This window comes from Hyaena hyaena, unplaced genomic scaffold (assembly GCF_003009895.1).
Source record: "Hyaena hyaena isolate Hyena2069 unplaced genomic scaffold, ASM300989v1 scaffold_231, whole genome shotgun sequence".
Classification (NCBI taxonomy): Eukaryota; Metazoa; Chordata; class Mammalia; order Carnivora; family Hyaenidae; genus Hyaena; species Hyaena hyaena.
The window spans coordinates 1,518,408-1,542,394 of record NW_024080862.1 but is presented as its reverse complement, the minus strand read 5'-3'; the positions used below and the strand labels follow the sequence as shown (position 1 = coordinate 1,542,394).

Genomic DNA, 23,987 nt, shown 5'->3' with positions numbered 1-23,987 from the left:
AAGAGCTGCATGTTCCACTGGCTGAGCCAGCCAGGTGCCCCAGCAAGTTGCTAGATGATTTTGATTAGTCTTTTGGATGTTTTATTTATAATAACATGATTTAGGATTTGGGAAATGTAGTATAAAATATTTAATTTCTTAATAGCATAACAATCTCTGTGTTTTTGTATTGGTCTCCTTAGCACTCCTTTTTGAGAGAGGTTAGTTTTCCAACAGTTAAGCAGACGGAATATGCTCTAATCAGTGTATGTTAATTTATTGTATTGATAGCTGTACTCTATTTGTCGGTCATGGAGTTGAGCTTGCAAAAATGAAAATGTGCCTGTCACTTTCCTTTAGTTTGAGCACCTTGAATAATATGAAGTGTGGGCCCTAACTCTTGACCTTTGCACTTAGTGGTCAGTGTTTTCCTGGTTACTAAGATAAACAAAGGATTGTGAGAACCGCACAGCACGCTGTCCTTTTTCAGTGGCAATTAAGCCTTGTTCACTTGCTGCCCAGATACCTAAATATACTCTTACCTGCCATTCATTGAATTCACTTTGAATTCACTCGCTCCTCAGCCACTCACATCACAGCCCCTGTCTCTACCAGGCAGCAGGGGACCTTCCGGAGGGGAGTTTGCCTGCGGTCTTCACTTTGGCAAGACCAGTGCCCTTTTCTCAGTCTTCATTCTCCCTTGAACTTCCTTCCTACTTGGCTTTGTTGGTGGCTCACTCTTGGTGAGAGGAAGTTTTCTTGCTTCTTACCTCTTGATTTCTTGATTTCTCCGTGTAATGTATACAAGTTAATGAGTCGTCTAGTGGCTGACAAAGTGTTACTTTCTCACCCTCTTCTCCCCCTTATTGTTATATCCTCTTCTTCATCCTTTGTTCACTCCTGGAGATTTTGACACCCAGCTACCTGTGCTCTGCCGATGGACTCCTTCACCTGCAGCTCAGCCTCGAGTTCTGTCTGCTGCCAGCACTCTGGCTTTCAACTGCTTCTGGGATTTTCCATCCGGATAGTGTCCCAGTGGAGAGCTTCAGAGTGCTTGCCCATGCCCCACTCTCAAATCTCAGTTCTTCTTCGCTGTTTGGCCTTTGACATGATAAAACTTGGAGTCGTATTTTGAATTTTCTCTTTTTTCCTACTTTGAAATGTCTCTCAGGCTGTCTTTTCCTTGCCATTCTGAGGCCTGCTTCTCTGTGCCAAGAACTCATCCCTGGGCTAGTTACTACTTTCCTGCTGGTCTGCCTCTAGTCCTAAGTGCCCTATAATTGTGTGTATGTCAGGTGACAGATAAACTTTAAGATGTAGCACTCTTTAAAAATGTAGTCCTTCCTGCTCAGTGGCTTTTGTGGAGTATACAGCTTTTGCATGTTATATACACTCTTCTTTGTGGCTTTGCTATTCTATATACCAGGAGACTGATTTCTCCTGCCACCTTTACATGCAAGCATATAACCCCTCCTCCCCAACCCCAGCCAGCTGATGCCAGCCTCATGTTACTTTGCTGGCTTTTGCATGCAGCTTGCTCTGTTGGGAATGTCTTCTACCCTTTCCTCTAGCTTTCCAAGTTTTTTTCCATCTTTCAAGGTGAAGCTCATGCTTTGATTTTGATAAGCTGTTTGTAGCTATCTTGACTCACAGTTAATGCTCTTTTCTCTGTCAGCTACTTCTCTAATGTCTTGCATTTCAAAAATTCCCCCAGTGGCTCTGTCACTAATTGTAAAATCCTTTAGGGCAAGGCAAGACTGAGCTTTGTAACTTGTTTGGCTACCCCTGGGGTAGTGCCAGGAACAAAGGAGATGCTCATTAGTGGTCAAAGGTAAATTGTGAGAATGGTCAAGAAAACAGTGTAAACAGGAGTGCCTGGGTGGCTCAGTTGGTTAAGCACCTGACTTTGGTTCAGCTCACGTCATGATCTCACAGTTCACGAGTTTAAGCCCTGTGTCAGGCTGTGCACTGATAGCTCAGACCCTGGAGCTGGCTTCGGATTCTGTGTCTCCCTCTTTCTCTGCTCCTTCCCTGCTCACATGCTCTCCTTCTCTCTCTCTGTTTCTCTCTCTCTCTGTCTCAAAAATACATAAACATTAAAAAAAAAATGTAAATGTTTTGGTTTCTAATTGTGTTGGTAAATATTGGGAGACTTCTAAAGACAAAGCTATGAAACATGTTATAAGTTTAATTGTCTTTGCCTAGGATAGTTGTATCTTTTACTTGGTGTCCTTTTGTTGATAGTATATAGCAAATATTATGGGTTTAAATGTCAGTGGGAGAAACTTTGAGCACATTCTGTATTTAAATATTTTGTTTTATGAGTTAGGTTCTGTATATATTGACAGAGGCCTGTTTGTCACTTTCAGAGTCAGATACTGTAAAACAAATATTATGTCATTAGGCAGGCAGTACTGTATTTTGGTTGACAAATTAAGTGAAAACAAGGCTCCATGTACCCCCATGTGTATTTTTCCTATTTATGCAAAGAAAATTAAGCAAATTTCCTGTGTAAATTCCTTTCCCTAAACCATGTTAGGAATAGAAAGGACTGGGGGTGCCTGGGTGGCTCAGTAGGTTAAGCGTCCAACTTCGGCTCAGGTCATGATCTCGTGGTTTGTGAGTTTGAGCCCCGCGTCAGGCTCTGTGCTGACAACTCAGAGCCTGGAGCCCATTTTGGATTCTGTGTCTCCCTCTCTCTGCCACTCCGCTGCTCACACTCTGTCTCTCTCTCAAAAATAAACAAACACTAAAAAAAAAAAAAAAAGGAATAGAATAGAAAGGACCTAACAGCTCAACAGAGGGTTGAATGGGGACCCTTGCGCTGTTCCCTTGGCTGGACAGCCGTGTGTAGTCACTGCCTAGCTGCTCCCTCTTCATATCTGTCTGCCTTTGCCTCCCCCCCCTCCCCTTGCACTCCAGGCTGTAGGAGCAACTGAGATCTAGCATAGTTTTCTCATTCTTCTCCCTTTCCCAAATGTGCCCTGCTTGTTCATTTGGCCAGAATGAAAGAGTCCACTGAGCTCAAAGGTTTCTACTGTCCTTCTCTTTTAGTATTTAAGTTATTCTACCTTGTTACTTGCTTCTGTCTTCTCTTCCATTGCAAAAGAATGTTCATCTCTGTAGTTGCTACACAATAGAGCACAGTAAAGGAACCAGAAAATATTGTTGAATGAAACTCATGTTGTGTTTAAAAGCCAGATTTACTCACAGAGTAAAGGATTATATTGTCCGGCACCAAACTTTCTTTCCTGTATTCTCTCAAATTCTCAGGAGTTAACAGCTTTGTTGTTCAAAACTAAGGGTTCTTAAACTTTTTGATATTCATGTACTCCTTTGGTAAACTAGTGAAGTGTGTAGACCTGTTCTCAGGTTAATCGGTTTAAATACACAAAATACATAGGATTACAAAGGCAATTAGTCATATAGATCTGTAACACCTGTAATGTGATATGAAACTATCTGTTCTTTCTGTGGTGACAGAGATAGTTACTGTTAATGTTACTATAATTTGTTGCCTACACTCATATTTGAAGGCAATCTTTGGCACTCCTGAAGGCAATCTTAACTTTAGTTTGAGGTGTTGTAGCTTTCTTTTGTTCATATTCTTGGACCCCTGAATTCTCTTTGTAGACCCTAGGATTCCAGCTCAAGAACCTTGCTGTAGGGACACCTGAATGGCTCAGTCGGAAAAGCAATGCAACTCTTGATCTCTGGGTTGTGAGTCTGAACCCCACATTGGGTGTAGAGATTACTAAAAGAAAACCCAAAAAAAGGTGGGACTAGGGGCACCTGGGTGGCTCAGTCGGTTAAGCATCTGGCTCTTAATTTCGGCTCAGGTCATGAGCTCATGGTTTGTAAATTTGAGCCCCATGACAGGCTCTATGCTGACAGTGCAGAGCCTGCTTGGGATTCTCTCTCTCACTCTTTCAAGTGCCTCTCCTCACTGCTTTCTCTCTCTCAAAATAAATAAACTTTTAAAAAAGTGGGAATAAGAGAACATATGAAGGTAGGAAGACATTTTAAGAAATTTACCTATTTTAGCACTGTTGCTGATTTTCAGTAAAAAGTCTGAGATAGGAGAATGAATAAGATTATTGTAAATTGCTGAGAACGCTGATAGATTTAGGGCTTAAGTAATTTCTGTTTTACAGTGATAACATTTTGGGAACAGTGGGAGTAAAGGACTAATAGCTTGAGTCCATAGGGCATAGAAAAGCTTTTATTTGTTTATTTAGAGATTGAGAGGATAAATGGGGGAGGGGCAGAGGGAGAGAGAGGAAGAGAGAGAGAGAGAGAATGAATCCCAGGTAGGCTCCACACTCAGTGCAAGGCTCTGAGATGCAAGGCTCAGTCTCACAACCATGAGATCATGATCTGAGCTTAAATCAAGAGTCAGATACGTAACTGGTTGCGCCATCCAGGTACCCCCAGAAAAGCTTTTAAACTTATGCATGTGGTATATCTCTTTCTTTTTTAACGTTCATCTATTTTTGAGAGAGGGGGAGACAGAGGATCCAAAGTAGGTTCCATGCTGACAGCAGAGAGCCCAATGTGGGGCTTGAACTCACCAGCTGTGAGATCATGGACAGAGCCAACCAGGCGTCCCTGCATGTGGTGTCTTTCTTAATCATGTTTGGAAATAACAGAGATGGCATATAGTGGGAAATTCATGAATTCCAGAGTCAGAATTCTGAATAAGTTTCTTAATCTTGCTTGAGCTTTGGTTTCCTTATCTGTCCAATTATTATAGTATTTGTGTACAAGTTCTGTGAAGATGAAATGAGAGCATATGCAAGTGCTCGGAGCTCCAAGCCACTGCTGGTTTCTCTGTGATGGGAGGTGGTTCGCCTCTGCCTAGCAGGAGTCAGGGTCTCATTTCCTTATCTGTAAAGCAAGAGTATTGGAATAAAGGGATCTTTCATATCCCTTTGGCTTAAAAAGCTGTTTGGTGTTAGTAAGCCTACTTCTCAGGTTTACCAAGATGCCAGCTTACCAGTTAGACACAACTGTGAATCGATTGCTTGGCGCAGGAGAGAACTAATTAGTTTTGAGTGCTATTAACCTGGAAGGCACTTTCAGACATGCCATCGTATTTCAACCTCAGAGCCACTCTACAAAAAGGTGGCATTCCCACTTTATAGCCTGGGACATTGAGGCCCAGACAGTGAAAAATCTTTCAAGGTCATAAATTTGTATGTGATGAACTGGAGTTTGAAGGTGGGGTTACTATGTGTAAAGCCTGTTCTTTATCATGCAGCACTATTTCACATTACTTCACTAGTAAGTGAGACTCACTGTGTACAGTTCATACAAAGAGAATCCTTTGTAGTTAGAATTCTTTCCTCTGCTGGAAAGAATATGTGTATGTGTATATATATATATATATATATTTAAAAAACCACATATATTGATATATGTGAAACCTACAACTTACTGCTGAAAGTTGGAGAGGTGGGGAGGATTTCTCTAGTGTACTTAAAACTTTTCTCTGCTTTTTACTGTTTCAAAAATTTTTAAGTGTTTTAAAAATAATATCTCTCCAAAATGAAAGTAATAAATATAATCTTCATATATACACATATGGGGCACCTAGGTGGCTCAGTTAGTTAAGCATTCAGTTCTTGTTGGTTCAGGCTCAGGTCATGATTTCATGGTTTCTTATGATTTCCGTGGGTTCAAGCCCCATGTCGGGCAGTGCAGAGCCTGCTTGGGATTCTCTCCCTCTTCCTCTCTGCCCTTCCTCTGCTTACACTGTCTCTCTCAAAGTAAATAAACTTTAAACAACAACAACAACAACAACATAGGGGCTCCTGGGTGGCTCAGTTGGTTAAGCATCCAGCTCTTGATTTCAGTTAAGGTCATGATCTCACGGTTTGTGGGTTTGAGCCCTATGTCTGTGCTTGCAGCATGGAGCCTGCTTGGGATTCTCTGCCTTCCTCTCTCTCTGCCCCTCCCCTGCTTGCACGCGTGCTTTCGCTCTCTCTCTCTCAAAAATAAATAAACATTAAAAAAATAAACTCAGGTTATGAATCTTTGGCAGGAATATCACAGAAATGGTGCTGTGTCCCATATCTTATTGGTAATTAGTATTTTGTGAGTATTTTGAAACTATCTTATTCCTCATCAGTCTTTAAATTTATTAATTTATCATAATTTGTATTCAATATGGACTCATTTTTTTCTATTCTGTTCAATGAAGCGTAATCTTGCTCTTCTCATTACTTAAATTGTTGTGTAAATTATCCCGGTTTTGGCCAGTGGGAGCCCTCTCAAGCACACTTTCCATTCTTCTCTGGAGCATTTTCTTGCTTTCTGCCGCAAGTGTTCTAGGCCAGGGTTGCTCACCTCAGCACTGTCAGTGCTCATGTGTATAATTATTTATCTTAGTATCCAGTCCATTATGCAAGACAATAGAACATTTTTGAAAAAATAACTACCCAAGGTCAACCTTTTTTGTATTCTTAGTAATATATCCCTTGGAGTGACTTACTGATAACTTCTGTGAAGGTGGGAGAGCCTGCTTTTGTGCATTTTTTCTTTCCCCTTAAGGGAAAAAGAGGTATTTTAAGAGGTACGTAAGGAAAAAGTATTGTGATTGTCAAAGCCTTTTTATTGTCAGAACAATCATTTGAAACAAATCAGAACAAAATAAAAAACATTTTTGGTTGAAAAAGCATTTCCATGTCATTGGAACAAGAGTAGAATAAGGAATATGCTCTTCATTTGCTGCCTCTTCTATCACATATGTCGTAAAGATCTATTGGAGGCAGGCTCCAAGCAGGGCCCTTTGCAAGGCAGCAGGCATACCAAGCAAACAAAACCCTACATGATCCCTGCAGTACCCTCATCGAGCTTACAGTCTAGTGGTTAAGATATAAGTAGTCACAGAAACATGGAGTGACAAACAGTCCTCAAAGGAAATGCTCTGAACAGCAATTCTTTTTTTAATTTTTATTTATGTCTGAGAGAGAGAGGGAGAGAGAGAGAGGGAGAGAGTGTGAGCAGGGGTGGGTCAGAGAGAGAGGGAGACACAGAATCTGAAACAGAGTCCACGCTCTGAGCTAGCTGTCAGCACAGAGCCTGATGCGGGGCTTGAACCCATGAACCATGAGATCATGACCTGAACTGAAGTCGGACGCTTAACTGGCTGAGCCAACCAGGTGCCCCTGAACAGTGATTCTTATATATGAAAGGACACATGGTCCACTGCAGATGTTCTGAGGGTAAAATGAGAACATTTAAGCAAAAGTTCTTTGTGAATTGTAGATGTGTTATGAAAATGAAGTATTTCTGGGTCACCTGGGAAGCTCAGTCACCTGAAGCGTCCGACTTCAGCTCAGGTCATGATCTTGCAGTTTGTTATTTCGAGCCCCGCGTCAGGCTCTGTGCTTCCGGCTCAGAGCCTGGAGCCTGCTTCAGGTTCTGGTGCCTCCCTCTCTCTCTGCCTCTCCCCTGCGTTCTCTCTCTCTCTCAAAATTAAATAAACATTAAAAAAATTGAGGTATTTCTTTCCCGTCACTTCCCCTTCTCATATTTCTGGTCTTCTAGAATTACTAAGGAATCATCCCCTGAACCAGTTTCTAGGCTCTTCCTGTCCATCTGAGCATCACTTCCTGTCTCTCTGGGTGCACACTACCACTTACTTTCAGGTCACTTAGCCTTGTTCACAAACCTTGAGTGTGCCCGTATTTCCTTCAGATTGGAGTCCAGCCTAACTTTCCAGTCTTGTCCTGACGTGTCTGGAAGCCCTCAACCCAAACCAAACTGGTCAAGATGCTGTGTCTGAGACACCATCACACTTTCCCTTCTCTGTGCCTTTGCTCTTATCCTTTGCCTGGAACTGTCTTCATCTTGCCTGTTTTTCAAGATTACATTCTCATTCTGGACGCCTTTTAAATCCAGGCCTCTGTGTACCTTTACTCGTCATATGTACAGTCTCTCCTGGGCGGTCCCCCGTCGTGTGTGCGGCCTCTCCCGGGCGGTCCCCCGTCGTGTGTGCGGCCTCTCCCGGGCGGTCCCCCGTCGTGTGTGCCGTCTCTCCCGGGCGGTCCCCCGTCGTGTGTGCGGCCTCTCCCGGGCGGTCCCCCGTCGTGTGTGCGGCCTCTCCCGGGCGGTCCCCCGTCGTGTGTGCGGCCTCTCCCGGGCGGTCCCCCGTCGTGTGTGCCGTCTCTCCTGGGCGGTCCCCCGTCGTGTGTGCGGCCTCTCCTGGGCGGTCCTCTTTGCCCTCTTTTGCTGCTTTTAGGATTTTCTCAGCTGGCATCCAAGCCCTCAAAGTATAGGGACCATATTCAGTGTGCTTTTTTCTACTTGATAAGGAAAGTGGTCTGACTACATTTAATCCCACTCCCAAGAATTTAAAAACAGAAACACAAAATCTGAATTTGCACTGAAAAAAAAAATACTACTCTGTACTAATACTGCATTTTGTTAAGTCACAGCACATCTGACATCACTGTCCTTTTGCCTCAGCAAAAAATGAATACCTTAGTGCTGTGAGTGAGTACCTTGTCAAGAAACTGAGACAGTTGTGACCCCTTTTGTCCCTCCCTTTGACCCATTTTGGTATCGGATGGATCGCTTCAGCTTAGCAGACACATGGAGTGGCTGAGAGATCGAGTTGGATGTTCAGTGTGGTACAAGTGAATGATTATGCTACTCAAGGCTTGAGTGGCTTAAGATCCACGTGAGGGATAAAGAAGTTTGTCTTAAAACCTCAACAATTTGCTACTTGATTACCTACCATAATTAAAAATGAAAAGCAGGGGGTGCCTGGGTGGCTCAGTCATTTTTAAATGTCTGACTTAGGCCCAGGTCATGATCTCACAGACCTGATTCAGATCCTCTGTCTCCCTCTCTCTCTCTCTGCCCCTCCCCTGGGCGCTGTCTCTCCCTCTGTCTCTGTCTCTCAGAAATAAACAAAGATAAAAGAAGTTAAAAAAGTGAAAATCAGGATAAAACTATCTAAGTCATTAAGGCAATTCATTAAAAAAGGAAGTAGAAAGAAATGCCCCCTGAGTATTATGAAGGAAGAATGTCCCATGCAATGAGAACATAAAGCAGGAGGAACAATGAATTTCTGTTTCATTAACTAAATGTGAGCTAGCAGTTGGTGATATTGCTTCTTTTTTAGTTAAAATCCCATATTTATAACTTCAAAAGATGGATTTCCAATGATAGGCTAGTTTTTTTTTTCGTGCTATTCTAGCTTCAGCATTCATTGTTGAAAGAATAGGTGTTTGTCCAAAATTGGAAATAGCCACATAACAGTGATGATCTTTTAGTCAATACATACTTGTTAAATAGCATTGATTTTCCAGAAAGATCACTAAAATACAAACTGTGTTTTGGGTATAGTGCAGTGTAATTTGGATGTTAGTCCTGGGAAACACCTGTCTCATTACTCAAAGTGCAGCAGTCTTCTCCAGTAGGGTAATAGCACTGTGAGTATCACAATGTCACTTAACACGTACTCTTTTCACTTCTGTGTTTAAAACAATTAATGGTCATGCGGCTGCTGCTTTGTTGTAACTTCTGAGAAGGCTGACTTACCAGTATAATTTTACTTCATGATTTACTTTTTATTATGGCAATATTCAATATACAGAGTCAGAAAATCCCATTACTGGCTTTCCTCAGTTCTCAACATGTGGCTGGCTTATTTTATGGATACTTTCCTCTCTGACAGGTACACAGTTTTGCCTCCTTCATTGCATCATTTTGCAGCAAATCTTGAGTATTACATTACTTCATAAGGAATTCAGTATTTATCTCTAAAATTATGACTTTTTAAAACTACAACACCCTTTATCACATGTAAAAATAAGTTAATTTTTTAAATAGTATTAATATCCAGTTGGTATTATCAGTATTTTAAGTTCTTTTCTGTGTGAAGATTGCAATTTGATTTGTGGTATTGGCGGTTATGCAGAACCTATAGAAGTTTTTTCGTTTGAAACTAAGATATAAAAAGAATAGCTCTGTTTTGGAATGAAAATGTAATATATTTTTGTAAAATATTTTGGGCAAAGACTCAAACACACTCACATACACGCACACACACACAACCAACTACTGGAAATCTACATATAAATCATAATTCTGATTAAACTTGAATTATTTTATTTTTTTACTGTTTTTGTACTTAATAACATGTAACTGGAGGGGGGAAGGGGGAAGAGGAGGCTGTTTCAAAAATTTTTGCTCTGGGTTTAGCAAGCTGGTCCTGACTAGGTGAAGAATTTGTAAGGTTCTCAGTGGCAGTCAGTGGTCTCGGACTGTGGGTTTAGGGCCCTTAGGACAGGCATCAGTTTTTGCCCCACTTATTCAGTGCAGGGCATATCACTTAAATGAGCACTTACTCTATGCAAACTAAACTGGAGAGAATACCTCCTAACTACTAAATATGGAGTTAGTTTGAAATAATTCTCTTACTTTTGTTATAATTCAGAAATACATAATGCAGTTAATATTTAAAACTTTCAAAGAATTGGGGCACCTGGGTGGCTTAGTCGGTTAAGCGTCCAACTTTCGCTTAGGTCATGATCTCGCGGTTCGTGGGTTCGGGCCCCGCGTCGGGCTCTGTGCTGACTGCCGGCTCAGAGCCTGGAGCCTATTTCAGAGTCCGTGTCTCCCTCTCTCTCTGACCCTCCCCTGTTCACGCTGTCTCTCTCTCTCTCTCTCCTAGAAATAAATAAAAATATTTAAAAAAAAAAAACTTTCAAAGAATAAACTGGACAGTGACACAGAAAACAAAGCTTAAAATAGGTGATGTCTTCTTTTCTACACTCATTTCCTTCCTTAGCTAGAACAGTAGTGTGGTTCCTGTGTTAGGAATGCAGAGCTGCTCCCTGGTGAGAGTGCAGGGACTGTGAGCTGCCAGTCACTTTCTATTGGATTCAAGATGTTTGACTGTGAGAGATTCTTCTGCTCAGGATGACTAAAGGATTTAAGAAAAATTGAGGTTTCTGCAATGTTGATATAGATATGCAGCTGTTTAGGTGTTATAGAACCCCTTTCTCCATGTTGATATTATTAATTAAACTAAGTGTAATTGATACAATCATGCAATTATCACCACAGTTCAGTTTTAGAACAGTTCCGTCACCTCCCAAAATGATCTTGTGACCATTTACCAATAACCCCTGCCTATGTCCTGGCCTCAGGCAACCACTGATAGCTTTTCCTCTACAGTTTTGCTTTTTCTACAGATTTCATATCAGTAGAATCATTCAGTATGTAGTCTTTTCTGTCTGGCATATTTCATTTAGTGTGATGTTTTTAAAATTTATCTCTGTTATTGCAAGTATCAGCAGTTCATTTTATTGCTGAGAATTATTCTGTTGTGTATGTTTTCACTAATAGATGGCCATTTGGGTCATTTCCAGTTCATAGCAGTGAGTACTTGTGTAAATGCTTTTTATGAATATATATATTTTTTTAAGTTTTGTTTATTTTGAGACAGTGAGCGTGAGCAGGAGAGGAGCAGAGAGACAGAGAAAAAGAGGATCAGAAGCAGGCTCCACTCACTGTCAGTGTGGAGCCTGATGCGGGGCTTGATCTCACGAACTGTGAGCTCAAGGCACCAGTGTTGTGTGAGAGCTGCAGTCTCTTTACATCCTTGTTAACTCTTGGTATTGCTTTGCTAGTCATTCATTTTAGCCATTTTCATTGGTATGTAATGATATTTCGCTGAGGTTTTTTTTTTTTTTTAATGTTTATTTATTTTTGAGACAGAGAGTGAGCAGGGGAGGGGCAGAGAGAGAGGGAGACACAGAATCTGAAACAGGCTCCATGCTCTGAGCTAGCTGTCAGTACAGAGCCCAGTACAGGGCTCAAACTCACAAACCAGGAGATCATGACCTGAGCCGAAGTCGGATGCTTAACCGACTGAGCCACCCAGGTGCCTCTCGCTGAGGTTTTAATTTGTTTTTCTTAATGACTAAGGAAGTTTCTTTTCATATGCTTTTCATATGCCATTCATACATCTTCTTTGTTAAAGTCTCTATTCACATTTTTTGCCTGTTTAAAAAAATTGGATTGTTTATTGAGTTGTAAAAGAGCTTTTATATGCAAATCTTTTATTGTTAGGTAAATGTTTTGGAAAATTTCCCCTAAAGTTTGTGACTTCTTTTTTTAATAGTTAATATTTTATTTTATTATTTTGTTTTTACCTTTATTCATTCATTTTGAGAGAGATAGAGAGTGAGCGGGGGAAGGGCAGAGAGAGGGAGAGTGAGGAGAGAGAATCCTAACCACGCTCCACACTGCCAGACACGGTGCTCAGACTCAGCAAACCGTGAGTGAGATCATGACCTGAGCCGAAATCAAGAGTCCAGAGTTGGCTCAACCAACTGAGCCAATCACGTGCCCCTTGTCGTCTTCTTAATGGAATCTTTGAATAGCAAAAATTTTTAAACTTTGATACAATCCCAGCTTACTGAATTTTCTTTATTATTTCTGCCTTTTAGGGATCATATGTAAAAATATCTTTGGGGTCACCTGGCTGACTCAGTCAGTAGAGCTTACTAGTCTTCATCTTGGGGTTGTGAGTCCAAGCCCCACACTGGTATGGAGCCTATTGAAAATAAAATTCTCTTTAAAAATAAAAACTAGAAAATCTTCACCAATCCAGGTCAAAAAGATTGTCTCCAATTTTTTTTCTAGGTATTTTATAATTTTAGCTCTCTCTCTTTTTGTAATTTTAGCTCTTACATTTAGGTTTATGATTCATTTTGAGTTTTTATATATGGTGTGAAGTAAAAGTTGAGGTCACCTTGGTGACGTTTATCCTGTTCCTCTGACTTCTCAGTTGGATCTAGAAGCTCCATCCATCCAGTTCTGGTTTGGTTCTTCCCCCCTCCCCAAGACTTTTTCATAGTTGGTGGTGTATTCTTTCATCGGGGGGACACGTAATGTTTCAGGTTGTCTTTTGTGATTAATGTAAGCTGTTATTGATGGTCAACACTTAGCTCTATTAATTGATTTTATTTGAGATTCTGTTATCCCCTCATCATTTATTAGTTGGATTACTTTTGTTAAAAGAAACATCTCCTTCTCTTCTATTTTGTTACCCAGTGGTATAGTTGCATATAATCTCTTTAGTTACAAATGCAGTGACTCTTAACAAGTTGTTTGTAGTAGGTATTTTTTCTAATGCACCGTTTCCCAGTTGAATTGGCAAACAGTTGCAACTAATTAGCAAGTTGAAAGTTTTTCTCTTCTCTCTGCATAAATGGCTTATGAACAAACCCTTCTGTTGGAAATTCTGTATAAGAGTGTCCTTCTTGGCTTCTTTATTTGTAGGCAAAGACTGTATGTATGCTGAATTATTGCTTTATAAGAGCAAATTACAATCTCGACCAAATTTTTTGCCAGCATAGTTTTTGTAACGAGCATATAGTAATTGGTTGCTGCTGCTTTTTTTTTTTTTTTTTACAGGTTTGGTTATGATGCTTCTGTCTTTTATGCTGCTTTATTGTTATGAAATGGTTTTCTGTTCCTTCCTTGATTTTAACTATAAATAAGAAAAGTTACAAAGTTGATGTAAATTTGATTGTACTTTTACTACTTATTACTTTTCTCACTTTTTGTATCTTAGCCATTAACTCCATTTTCACAGTTCGTCCCAAATGGGATGATTTTTTCCCCTTCTTTTGGCTGTCAGTATATCTGTTTTAAACACTAATCTAATGTGACAGTAACTTTATAGCATGTTGTAAGTAGATAAACTGTACTTTGAATAAAAGGAGCAGATGCTCAGAAGGGGCAGAGCTAAGTGAATGCAGGGGGACAAGAGTGGAGAAGGTTTGTGATCAGCCAAGAATTAGCCGTTGAAGGTGTAGAAGTTGAGTGCAGCACAGAAAGAGCATGTGTTTGGTAAGTAACTGCTGTGAATGTAGCAGATATTAAAACAGTGCAGTGGAACAGCTAATCTGTGACACACTGTAGAGTAGGCCAGGTTTTAAAGTAATTTGTATTCAGGTAGACTTTTATATGTTACGTAATGTATCAGATGATGTAACAGCTTTGGCACAAATAAAAAATACTGTCAAAGCTGGGTACCCGACTAACTCACTTAGTTGGAAGAGCATGCAACTCTTGATCTCAGGGTCATGAGTTTGAGTCCCACATTGGGTGTAGAGATTACTTAATTTTCAGAGTTGAGATGCTTTTCAATGTTTAGTTTCTTGGCACTTTTTAAGTTAAAGGATGATTATGAGAAGTATTGAGAATAGAGACTGGGATTCCATCTGAAAAGATAACAGAACTATCCCCATTGATTTTATTGAGCAGACCACAGATTGAACGCTTATGGCGGCCAGGCATGGCACCAAGCCATAGAGACTGGGGCAGCAGTGGGCCCTGAGGTGCAGGTGGGCTGGAGTGCTCCTCTAGAAGGGTGCACAAAGTGCTGTGGTCATTTTTAAGGGAGAGAGTTGAATTCTGTAGGGAATGTGTGTTTAACTCTTTTCCCCTTCACGTTGTAGGGTGTTCAGATCTACCTATGATTTTTCTTTATTTTTTACTTTTTTCCTATGATTTTTCTTAGTTTCTCCTGAAAGGTACAAAATGATTGTACCTTTTCTTTTTAAAATGATTGGCAGGTTTGTTGTTTTTTTTTTTTTTTTTGAAAGGCAGTGCTCAGACTTGGGAATCTGAAAATTTTAAAATCACAAACCAGCAGCCACCTTAGATCACTTGAGAATTGGCTCCTTTTCCTTCTGTGGCCTTTGTCATTTCCATCCAGTTCCCTGCTTCTACAGTTATAACCTCAAGATGCTAACTGAGATCCTGCCAAGAGAACCAGCTTCTGCCAGATGCTGGGACTAATCTTCACCCCAGAGGAGATACATAAATGAATTGCTTGAGTGTGGCAATAACTCACTACTGCAGCCTTACTGTTGAGTCTTTTTTGACCTTGGTAATAAGGTTTCCAATAACGGGATCCTTGCCGTTTCCCCTAGTTATATAATGATTCCATTGTTGCTTTAGACTCCTGAATACCAGTGGCTAAATTTTGCTCTTGAAACTTAATTTTCTCAATATTTCTTCTAAGTCTCTACATAGGCCACAAGCCTATTTGCTTGTACCTGTTTATTATTTTGCATTATCTTGACCTGCATAAATTTTACTTTCTTACACAAAACAAATCTTTTCGCTTTGGAGTTCTTATTCCATTTTTCTAACTTCCAAACATATGTTGAGTATCTATTTGGAACTGGGCTAGAGAGAGAAATTAACCACATCCCTGACTTTAAAGAGTAACTGTGGGTATCACTGTCAACATTCCTTTTTACTCCAGTTTTATTGAGATACAGTGGCTTATAGGATTGTATTAGTCCAAGGAGTACAATATAGTTATTTGATATATGTATATATTCCAAAATGATGACCACAGTAAGGTAACATCTGTCGCCTCACATTTTTGTTTCTTATGACAATAACTTTTAAGATATACCTTCTTAACAGCTTTCAAATATATAATACAATATTTTGTTAACTGTAGTCACCATGCTGTATGTTACATCCCCAGGACTTATTTACCCTTTAACTGGGAGTCTGTATCTTTTGACTATCTACCCATTCACCCATTCACACACACCCCTCCCTCACCTCTGGCTACCACCAGTCTATCCTCTGAATCTATGAGTTTGGTTTTTTATTTAGGTTTTATTTTATCTTATTTTTACGTATTTGAAAACACTTTTTAATGTTTATTTATTTTTGAGAGAAAGAGAGAGAGAGACAGAGTGTGAGCAGGGGAAGGTCAGAGAGAGGAGGGAGACACAGAATCTGAAGCAGGTTCCAGGCTCTGAGCTGTCAGCACAGAGCCCAATGCAGGGCTCGAACTCCTGAACGATGAGATCATGACCTGAGCCGAAGTTGGATGCTTAACCAACTGAGCCATTTAGGCGCCCTGTTTGGTTTTTTAGATTCCACATACGAGATCATACAGCATTGTCTTTCTCTCCTTTCATTTAGCATACTGCTCTCAGGGTCCATCCATGTTGTTGCAAATGGCAGGATTTCCTTTTTTTTTAATGGCCAAAGAGTATTCCTTTGTATAAGTATAGTATGTTTTCTTTATCCATTAATCTATTGTTGGTCACATAGTTTGCTTCCATGTCTTGGCTATTATAAATAATGCTGCAGTGAACTTGGTGGTGCGGATATCTTTGGAGGTAATGATTTTGTTTCTTTCAGATACTTAGAAATGGAATTGCTGGATCATATTGTAGTGTTATTTTTAATTTTCTGAGGAAACTCCTGACTGTTTTACATAGTAACAGCACCAGTTTACATTCCCGCCAACAGTGCATATTGGTTCACTTTTCTTCACATTCTCCTCAATACTTTATTCTTTCTGTCTTTTTGATAATAGCTATGCTAACATGTATGAGGTGATATCTCATTTTGGTTTTGATTTTAATTTCCCTGAAGATTCATGATGTTGAGCACTTTTCCGTATACCTGATGGCTAATTATATATCTTTTTTTGGAAAAAAATATTTAGTTCTATGATTGGTTGACTTTAAAGGAACACATTGAGAAAGGAACCATTCTTTGTTCCATTAAGCCTGATTACCACTATCTCAGGATCAGGGTCTAATAAACTGAGCATTTGAAATATTAGCTTAGCTAATATTTCAAACTTAGCTTTGAAATATTTTGCCTGGTCACATAAGTAGTAGGCTATTTAGAGTGAAATCACAGGAACGCCTGGGTGACTCAATTAGTTAAGTGACCAACTTCAGTTCAGGTCATGATCTCACCATTCCTGAGTTTGAGCCTTATGTTGGGCTCTGCACTAACAGTGCAGAGCCTGCTTCAGATTCTCTGTCTTCCTCCCTTCCTTTCTACCTCTACCTCTCTCTCTCAAAAATAAATAAACATTAAAAAAAGAATTCTTTAAAAATATAAAATGAAACCATAATCATTTTAAGGCTTTCATTTATTCTTTCGTGTCCTGTTGGAATACAGATAAACTGAAATGTGTTTCAGAGGAAGTTCAGGATGGTGAGGGAACTTAGGACCTGTCTTTGGAATAACTTGTTAGTTCTCTCAGCTGTGTGAAGGGCTTTTGTGTGAGCAAAGGTACAGACTCATTGTGAGTGGGAAATACCTATGGGTAGAAGCCTTTGGGACTGGGGGCAGTTGAACGGATAGACTTTGTGGTTGAAGCAACTCCCAAGTGGAATAGATTGTCCCAGAAGGTATTGGTGGGAGTTTTTTGTCACTGTGTCATTGGTGGTGTTTGGCATAGAATAGACAACTTCCTCCTCAGTGGATAACTTCTTCACTCAAGGATGTGTCGATAGTTTCTCCTCAAGGAACATGCTAGAGAATAGAGAAGCACCCTAGGTTAATAGAGAGGAGTTATTTGTGGAAATGTTGGGGCATGAGAATGGTGGATAGATAAACACAAAACTGTGAGGATCATTGGACTAAGTGCTATCTATTAAAGTTTCTTCCAGCTTTTATTTTATTTTTTTAAATTTTTTTATTAAAAAAAATTTTTTTTAATGTTTTATTTATTTCTAGGAGAGAGAGAGCGTGAGCAGGGGAGGGTCAGAGAGAGAGGGAGTCACGGACTCTGAAACAGGCTCCATGCTCTGAGCTGGCAGTCAGCACAGAGCCCGATGCGGGGCTTGAACCCACGAACCGCGAGATCATGACCTAAGCGAAAGTCGGATGCTTAACCGACTAAGCCACCCAGGCACCCCTCTTCCAGCTTTTAGATTCACCAGTCTCCGTTGTTTAGTGAAACAAAGAAAGATTTTTTAAACATCACCCAGGCAGTTGCATTCATGCACATGAAGGTGCAGTGTGTGGTGTAGTTCCTGGCGGTACTAAGCAAATATCTGAAAACAAGAGTGATGTGAGCATAAGTTACCGAATTATTGGGGGGGGGGGGGTGGAAATTAGCAAAAAGGAAAATGTTTATGTTACTCATCATTTGAGTAAAGTAGGAAAAATTTCCTCTTCATCCTTCACCCCTCTCCATCAAGTATCCCTCTGAAATTGCAAAGTTGGCTGGGCAGCCCTGGGGCAGTCATGTCTGTTTGGTAGTTTTAATCATTTGCTTTATAGATGTCTGTGTTTAAGGCAAAAAATCCATGGTGCTAAGTCCTCACCATAGTGTTTGTTAGAGTTGGGAAAACTGTCTTGACAAGACTTTTTCATTAAGGTGGCTCTTTGACATCTAACTGGCAGTCTGAATTTGACATTTTGTTTAAGATTCAGGTTAGGAGTAGTGCTGTGCTGTTTGAATGGCTTATTGGTACTTTTTTCCCCTTAAAACATAGTTTTGAGTGGAATTTGAAGTCAGCTTAAGACTTTTTGTTAGTTAGATTTGACATAAAACCTCCTCAAGCTCTGGGTTTCCTGGTCAGCAAGGATTGACTGAGAATCCTTCTCATCTTCTGGTTGGAGGCCATGAACTTCCAGACCTGATGTGGCTAAGCTTGTGGTCATCTTCAGTTTATCATTTGGGAGGGATTTCATGTGAGTTTAGATAACTGAATTGAGTTTTCTTTTATACTTTATACTTTAATAGAGAATAGTACTGCATTTACAGTCTCACATCTTGTAAGAAAATATTGAGGAAACACATTAATGATTTAGAGTGTGTGCTTTAAGTTGTGATGATGATGTTTTTCCTGGGTGTTTTAATGAACTAGCTCATTTATTTTCTTGACAGTTTAAATACAACAATTAAAATAATAACCTTGTTCTGCCCTCTGCCTCCTCCATCCACACTTTGGAATATAACTCAGAAGAATTTTCTTTCTTTCTTTTTTTTTTTTACAAATAGTTTATTGTCAAATTGGTTTCCATATAACACCCAGTGCTCATCCCCACAAGTGCCCTCCTCCATGCCCATCCCCCCTCCCCCCCACATCCATCAGTCCTCAGTTTTTGTCAGCATTCAAGAGTCTCTCATGGTTTGCCTCTCTCCCTTTCCCCCACCATTTCCCCCCTTCTTCTCCCCCATGGTCCTCAGTTAAGTTCCTCCTAATCCTCCTATACGTGCAAACATATGATATTTGTCCTTCTCTGCCTGACTTATTTCGCTCAGCATAACACCCTCAAGGTCCATCCATGTTGCTACACAAGGCCAGATTTCATGGTTTCTCATTGCCATGTAGTATTCCATGGTATAGATAAACCACATCTTCTTGATCCATTCATCCATGGATGGACACTTAGACTCTTTCCATGTTTTAGCTATTGTGGAGAGTGCTGCTATGAACATTGAGGTACATGTGCTCCTATGCATTTCTGTATCCCTTGGGTAAATTCCTAGCAGTGCTATTGCTGGGTCATAGGAGAGTTCTATTGTTAGTTTTCTGAGGAACCTCCACACTGTTTTCCAGAGGCGCTGTACCAGTCAGAACAATTTTCATAGATGGTGCTGGAAATTTGCTCCTCTGAAATAGACATCAATACCCATTGACTTGCCTCAAACCCATCCTGTGTTAATTTGCAAATAACAAAGGTTTGAATTCTTGTGTTTTACAATGTGTTTTACAATGTTTTAAATACATTGTAAGTGTATTTAAGTTTACTTAAATAATTAATGGTAGGAAAAAACATTGTTTTTAGAGAAAGAATATAAAAGTAGAGGAGGAGACATTGTTTTTTGTTTAAAAGGAGCAGACTTAAGCAAAAATTTCTGTGTCTTTAACATAAGCACTTTTAATTCTCAGAGGAAGTTTACTGTATAGGTTAATAGATGTGGGTATTGAACTCTACAAAAGCAAATGACAAGCTGTAACTAAATTCTAATACTGAATAAACCACAGGCTGCCCCGCCCCCTGCTGAGCTCTAGAGTAACAGGTCAGACTGTTCTGCTGGTGCAGCGTTTGGTTTTACTTCTTACGTATGAGTTTAATTAGTTCCCTAATAATCATAATTTAGGCTCTTTTCCCCTTATGCCTATTTAGCTTTTTTGCACTGAATTATTTTACACATGTAACATGTTCCAGTTTATCTCTAGTAGTAAACAGAGGTTTATTCCTTTCCTGGAAGCACTTATTTTAAAAGCTACTAAAGAGTTGTTTTGTTTTCTGGATAACTTATGCTTTTTCTAAATACTTAACCCTTGTTCCTTGCATCATCAATATTAAATGTTCAACATGCTTCTTAGGTTTGTGGAGCATGACCTGATGGCCCGAGTTTTGAAGTAGACAGTCGCCACACAGTTTCCCAGGGATGCCCCAGGGGCGGCAGCATTGCCCAGGAGTGGGGAGACATTCCCAAGGCACTGGTTTTTATCTGATCTGATCGTGCCGTTACTAGGTGTGTATCGTGATTTTGACGGGTAGTAGCCTATCCAAAGATCCTTGGCATTTACAACTGATGATCTGCATCTTTTAGGGCCTTAAATGTCTTAAAACATCCTAACGAATTAATTGTACAGCACATGTAGTTGTAGTCCAGGAGTCTTTAAAGTCTGACATAAAGCTTCCAAAAATACCTGTGTGCTTAATACAACAAAAGAAAGCAGCGGAACCCCCAAAGCATCCTGCCTTAACATCATGCCTGTGGTTGAAGGCTTTGAGAAGAGTGAGTAGAAGTTTAAGTTTAGTGAATGGTGAATGAGATTGGACAAAAGGCAGCCTTCCAGGGATCTGGAAACATTAGTCACTGCAGCTTGCCTGCCACTCTTCTCCAGGCCTCTGGGGGTAAGGAAGAAGCCTCTTCACTCCCTTGGGGACAGAAGCTTTGTTTATGTGCTTTCCTGCTGATTCTAAGGTTTTTGATGATGGTTGTGTTTATCACACTGATTTTTTTTTTAGCCTTTTGACTGTTCTCTAAACTCCATGTCCTTCCATTCTATCAAATAATTAATAAAACAATGTACATTAATTAAAGAAAAGTTACTGTAGAACTTTGCTAGGAAGAGTTAGAAGGGTATGGTAAGCAAAGTGAGAGTATTTCAAGTACTGAAGGGTTGAGAATCATCCTTGAAATAGTATCTTCATTCTTCTACTAAGAGGTTTTGTTAAAGCAAAAATAGCTAATCTGCTCTGAGAGGTAATGGTGCCATTAAATTTTACATGCATTAATTGATTGGATATTCAAATAACTATGAGATAGGTGCCATTGTTAACATCTCCATTTTATAGATGATGACACTGAGGCATAAATTGGTTACACAACTCATCCAAGGCCACACAGCCAGCACGCCGTGCACCTGGAACTCATAGCCACCAGTCTGGCTCCTGAGGCCTCATGCTTCCTTATCAGGACTGTCTAGTTACTTTTTGATGTGGTGTTGATCATTCCTACACCTTGGTTTTCTCCCCTTTAGAAGACTAAGTTACCACTTAAATTTTTTTTATTAAACATCTGTACTTTTGGTTCAGTCACCTCTAAAATTGACGACCCCTTACTTCCTTAGCTGAGAGGACACAGTTGTATGGGAATATGAAGCTTTAGACATAGTTCTAATACTCTAATGAATAGGATTTATTAGGTGCCTGCCATTTGTGTGGTCCTGTATTCTGTGTAAATTATTAGTCTTCACAGCTGCTCAATTTATGTCTGTTTCTGTGTAACAGCTAGGGAAGCTGACTAGCAAAATTATGGCCTGAGGAACTTAGCAGGGTCTCCTTTTTATGGTTTGTCTAGTCCACTCTTGCTATTTGCCGTTCCCCAGCTATGGGTCTTGTCCACTGTTCAGAGAAGCATTTGCCCAACCAACGAAGACAAAGGCACAAAGTCAGAGAGACCTGACTTCCCTTCTGAGCACCCTTCTGGTTTTGTTCAGTGATCTTTTTAAAGATATTTACTGTGCTGAACTTTGGGTAGAATAAATTTAGTTGTACTCATTATTCAGCTTCTGTTGATTCTCATTCTCTTCAAGAGAATAGTCTGCTTTTAATGAAATATAATTGGCTTTTATGTTACTTCCAACAGTTCATGTACCAGAGAATTTGCAATAACATATCACATCTGAGGCCACTAGGAATTTAGAGGGAGAGAGAAATGTGGGCTGTCACACTGAGGTTTGTTTTAGCCTCATCTGGTGCAGGGTTTTTTTTCCTGGAGTGTGTATGTGTACTTAGTCTCTCCTCTCATTGACCTGCCTTTCCGATTTCTAACGTAGTTATCAGGGAGTTTTCAGACCCTCCCCCTTCCCCTCACAGGAGGCTGCCTATAATGAGATGAGCACATGGGTAGCTATTTGGGAGGTAAAGACAATTAAGTAACTTTCTAGGCTTGATTTGAACTTTTGGATCTTTTTGGTTCATGTTGATTCCTTAACCTTGAGCTAAGAATTTCAGAAACATTTGGAGGGCTTTATTTCAGGTTTCTGTTTATTCTGCCTGTAGCTGAAATCAACAGTTAAACTATATTAGTATTTCTGGTCTCTTGATGATCCCTTATAAGTATTAATCTGTCCCACTGCCAGATTCTCTTCTAGCTTAATGTAAATTTGATCAACTTTCTGGGAGTTTTAGGCCACCTTTACCAGATGTCCAAATTACAGTCATGTTCTTCTTGGTCATGGTAATTGGAAGGAGAATAGGGGAATAAGGAGATCAAAATTCATGAATAATTAAAAATATTATTTTGTTTCCAGCTCTGACTTCCCCTTTTTACGTTTCACAGTAGCTTTTTTAATCAGATTTTGAATTCTGATTTACTTATTTTTTTAAGTTTTTAAATTTAATTTTATTATTAAATAAAATTTTTTAATGTTTATTTATTTTTGAGAGACAAAGCATGAGCATGAGCAGGGAAGGGGCAGATAGAGAGACACACACAGAATCCGAAGCAGGCTCCAGGCTCTGAGCTGTCAGTCCAGAGCCCAACGTGGGGCTTGAGCTCATAGACCGCTGGTTTATGACTTGAGCTGAAGTTGGATGCTTAACTGACTGAGCCACCCAAGTGCCCCTTATTATTTTTTTAAATTTAATGTTTTTTTATTTTTGAGAGAGAGAGAGGGAATGAGGGAGGGAGACACAGAATCCAAAGCAGGCCCCAGAACTCTGAGCTGTCAGCACAGAGCCCAATGCAGGGCTGGAACTCATGAACCATGAGATCATGACCTGAGCTGAAGTCAGATGGCCAACTGACTGACCCACCAGGCACCCCTGAATTTTGATTTAACTTTTTATTGACTACTTCTCTTTAAACATATTCCTTAGAGGCATAGCAAAATTAATACTGAAGGGACATTTTCTCTTTCAGTCAGCACACACACATACACACATATATATTTTATTTTGAGAGAGACAGAGTGAGTGGGGGGGGGTAGGGAGGGAGGGAGGGAGAGAGAGAATCCCAAGCAGGCTCCACACTGTCAGTGCAGAGCCTGATGCAGGGCCTGAACCCATAAACCATGAGTGAGATCACAGCCTGAGCCAAAACCAAGAGTCGATGCTTAACCGACTGAGCCACCCAGACGCCCCAGACACAAAGTTTTTGATGAGACACTGAAAATTGTTTATAATAAGTATGATTGCCTGCCAGTACTTTTTGGATACAAATTCTTTGGTATCAAAAAAAGAATGTGTGTGTGTGTGTGTGTGTGTGTGTGTGTATTCGACTATATAGCAAAAACTGCTTGGTCTAGAGGTACAATATATACAATTATCTGAATATTAGTTTCCATTAAACTTACAAGTTTTACAACTTAAAAATGGTTCTATCAAAGTTTTGGTTCAGTAATTGATCATTTTAATTTGCAGTTTATTCAACAGATGTTGAGTACCAGCTATGTTTTAGGAGCACGGACATTATTAGTCTGATTTGTTCATTACTCTGCTGCCCAGCACAGAGCCTTGCATCTGATTGGCATTCAGTAATATTGACTGAATGAAATGATGCATGTCCTCATGGAGTGTACATGCTGGTGTTACACCCATATCTAGCACTGAAAGAGTCCCAAGAGAGGTAGAACATGTAGTCTGTATTTTAAAACTATCTTGCTCCTCTCATTGGGAGTGAGCGTTTGTTTCCCAGAAGCTCCCCAGCAGGCTTTTTCTTTGTT

General features: G+C 40.0%; 1 protein-coding gene across 3 annotated transcripts in view; it reads left to right on the top strand.

The window, feature by feature from the left end:
* SFMBT1 (Scm like with four mbt domains 1) overlaps positions 1 to 23,987 on the top strand; it is a 128,234-nt gene that overhangs the window by 33,081 nt on the left and 71,166 nt on the right. The gene's annotated exons all lie outside the window — the stretch shown is intronic.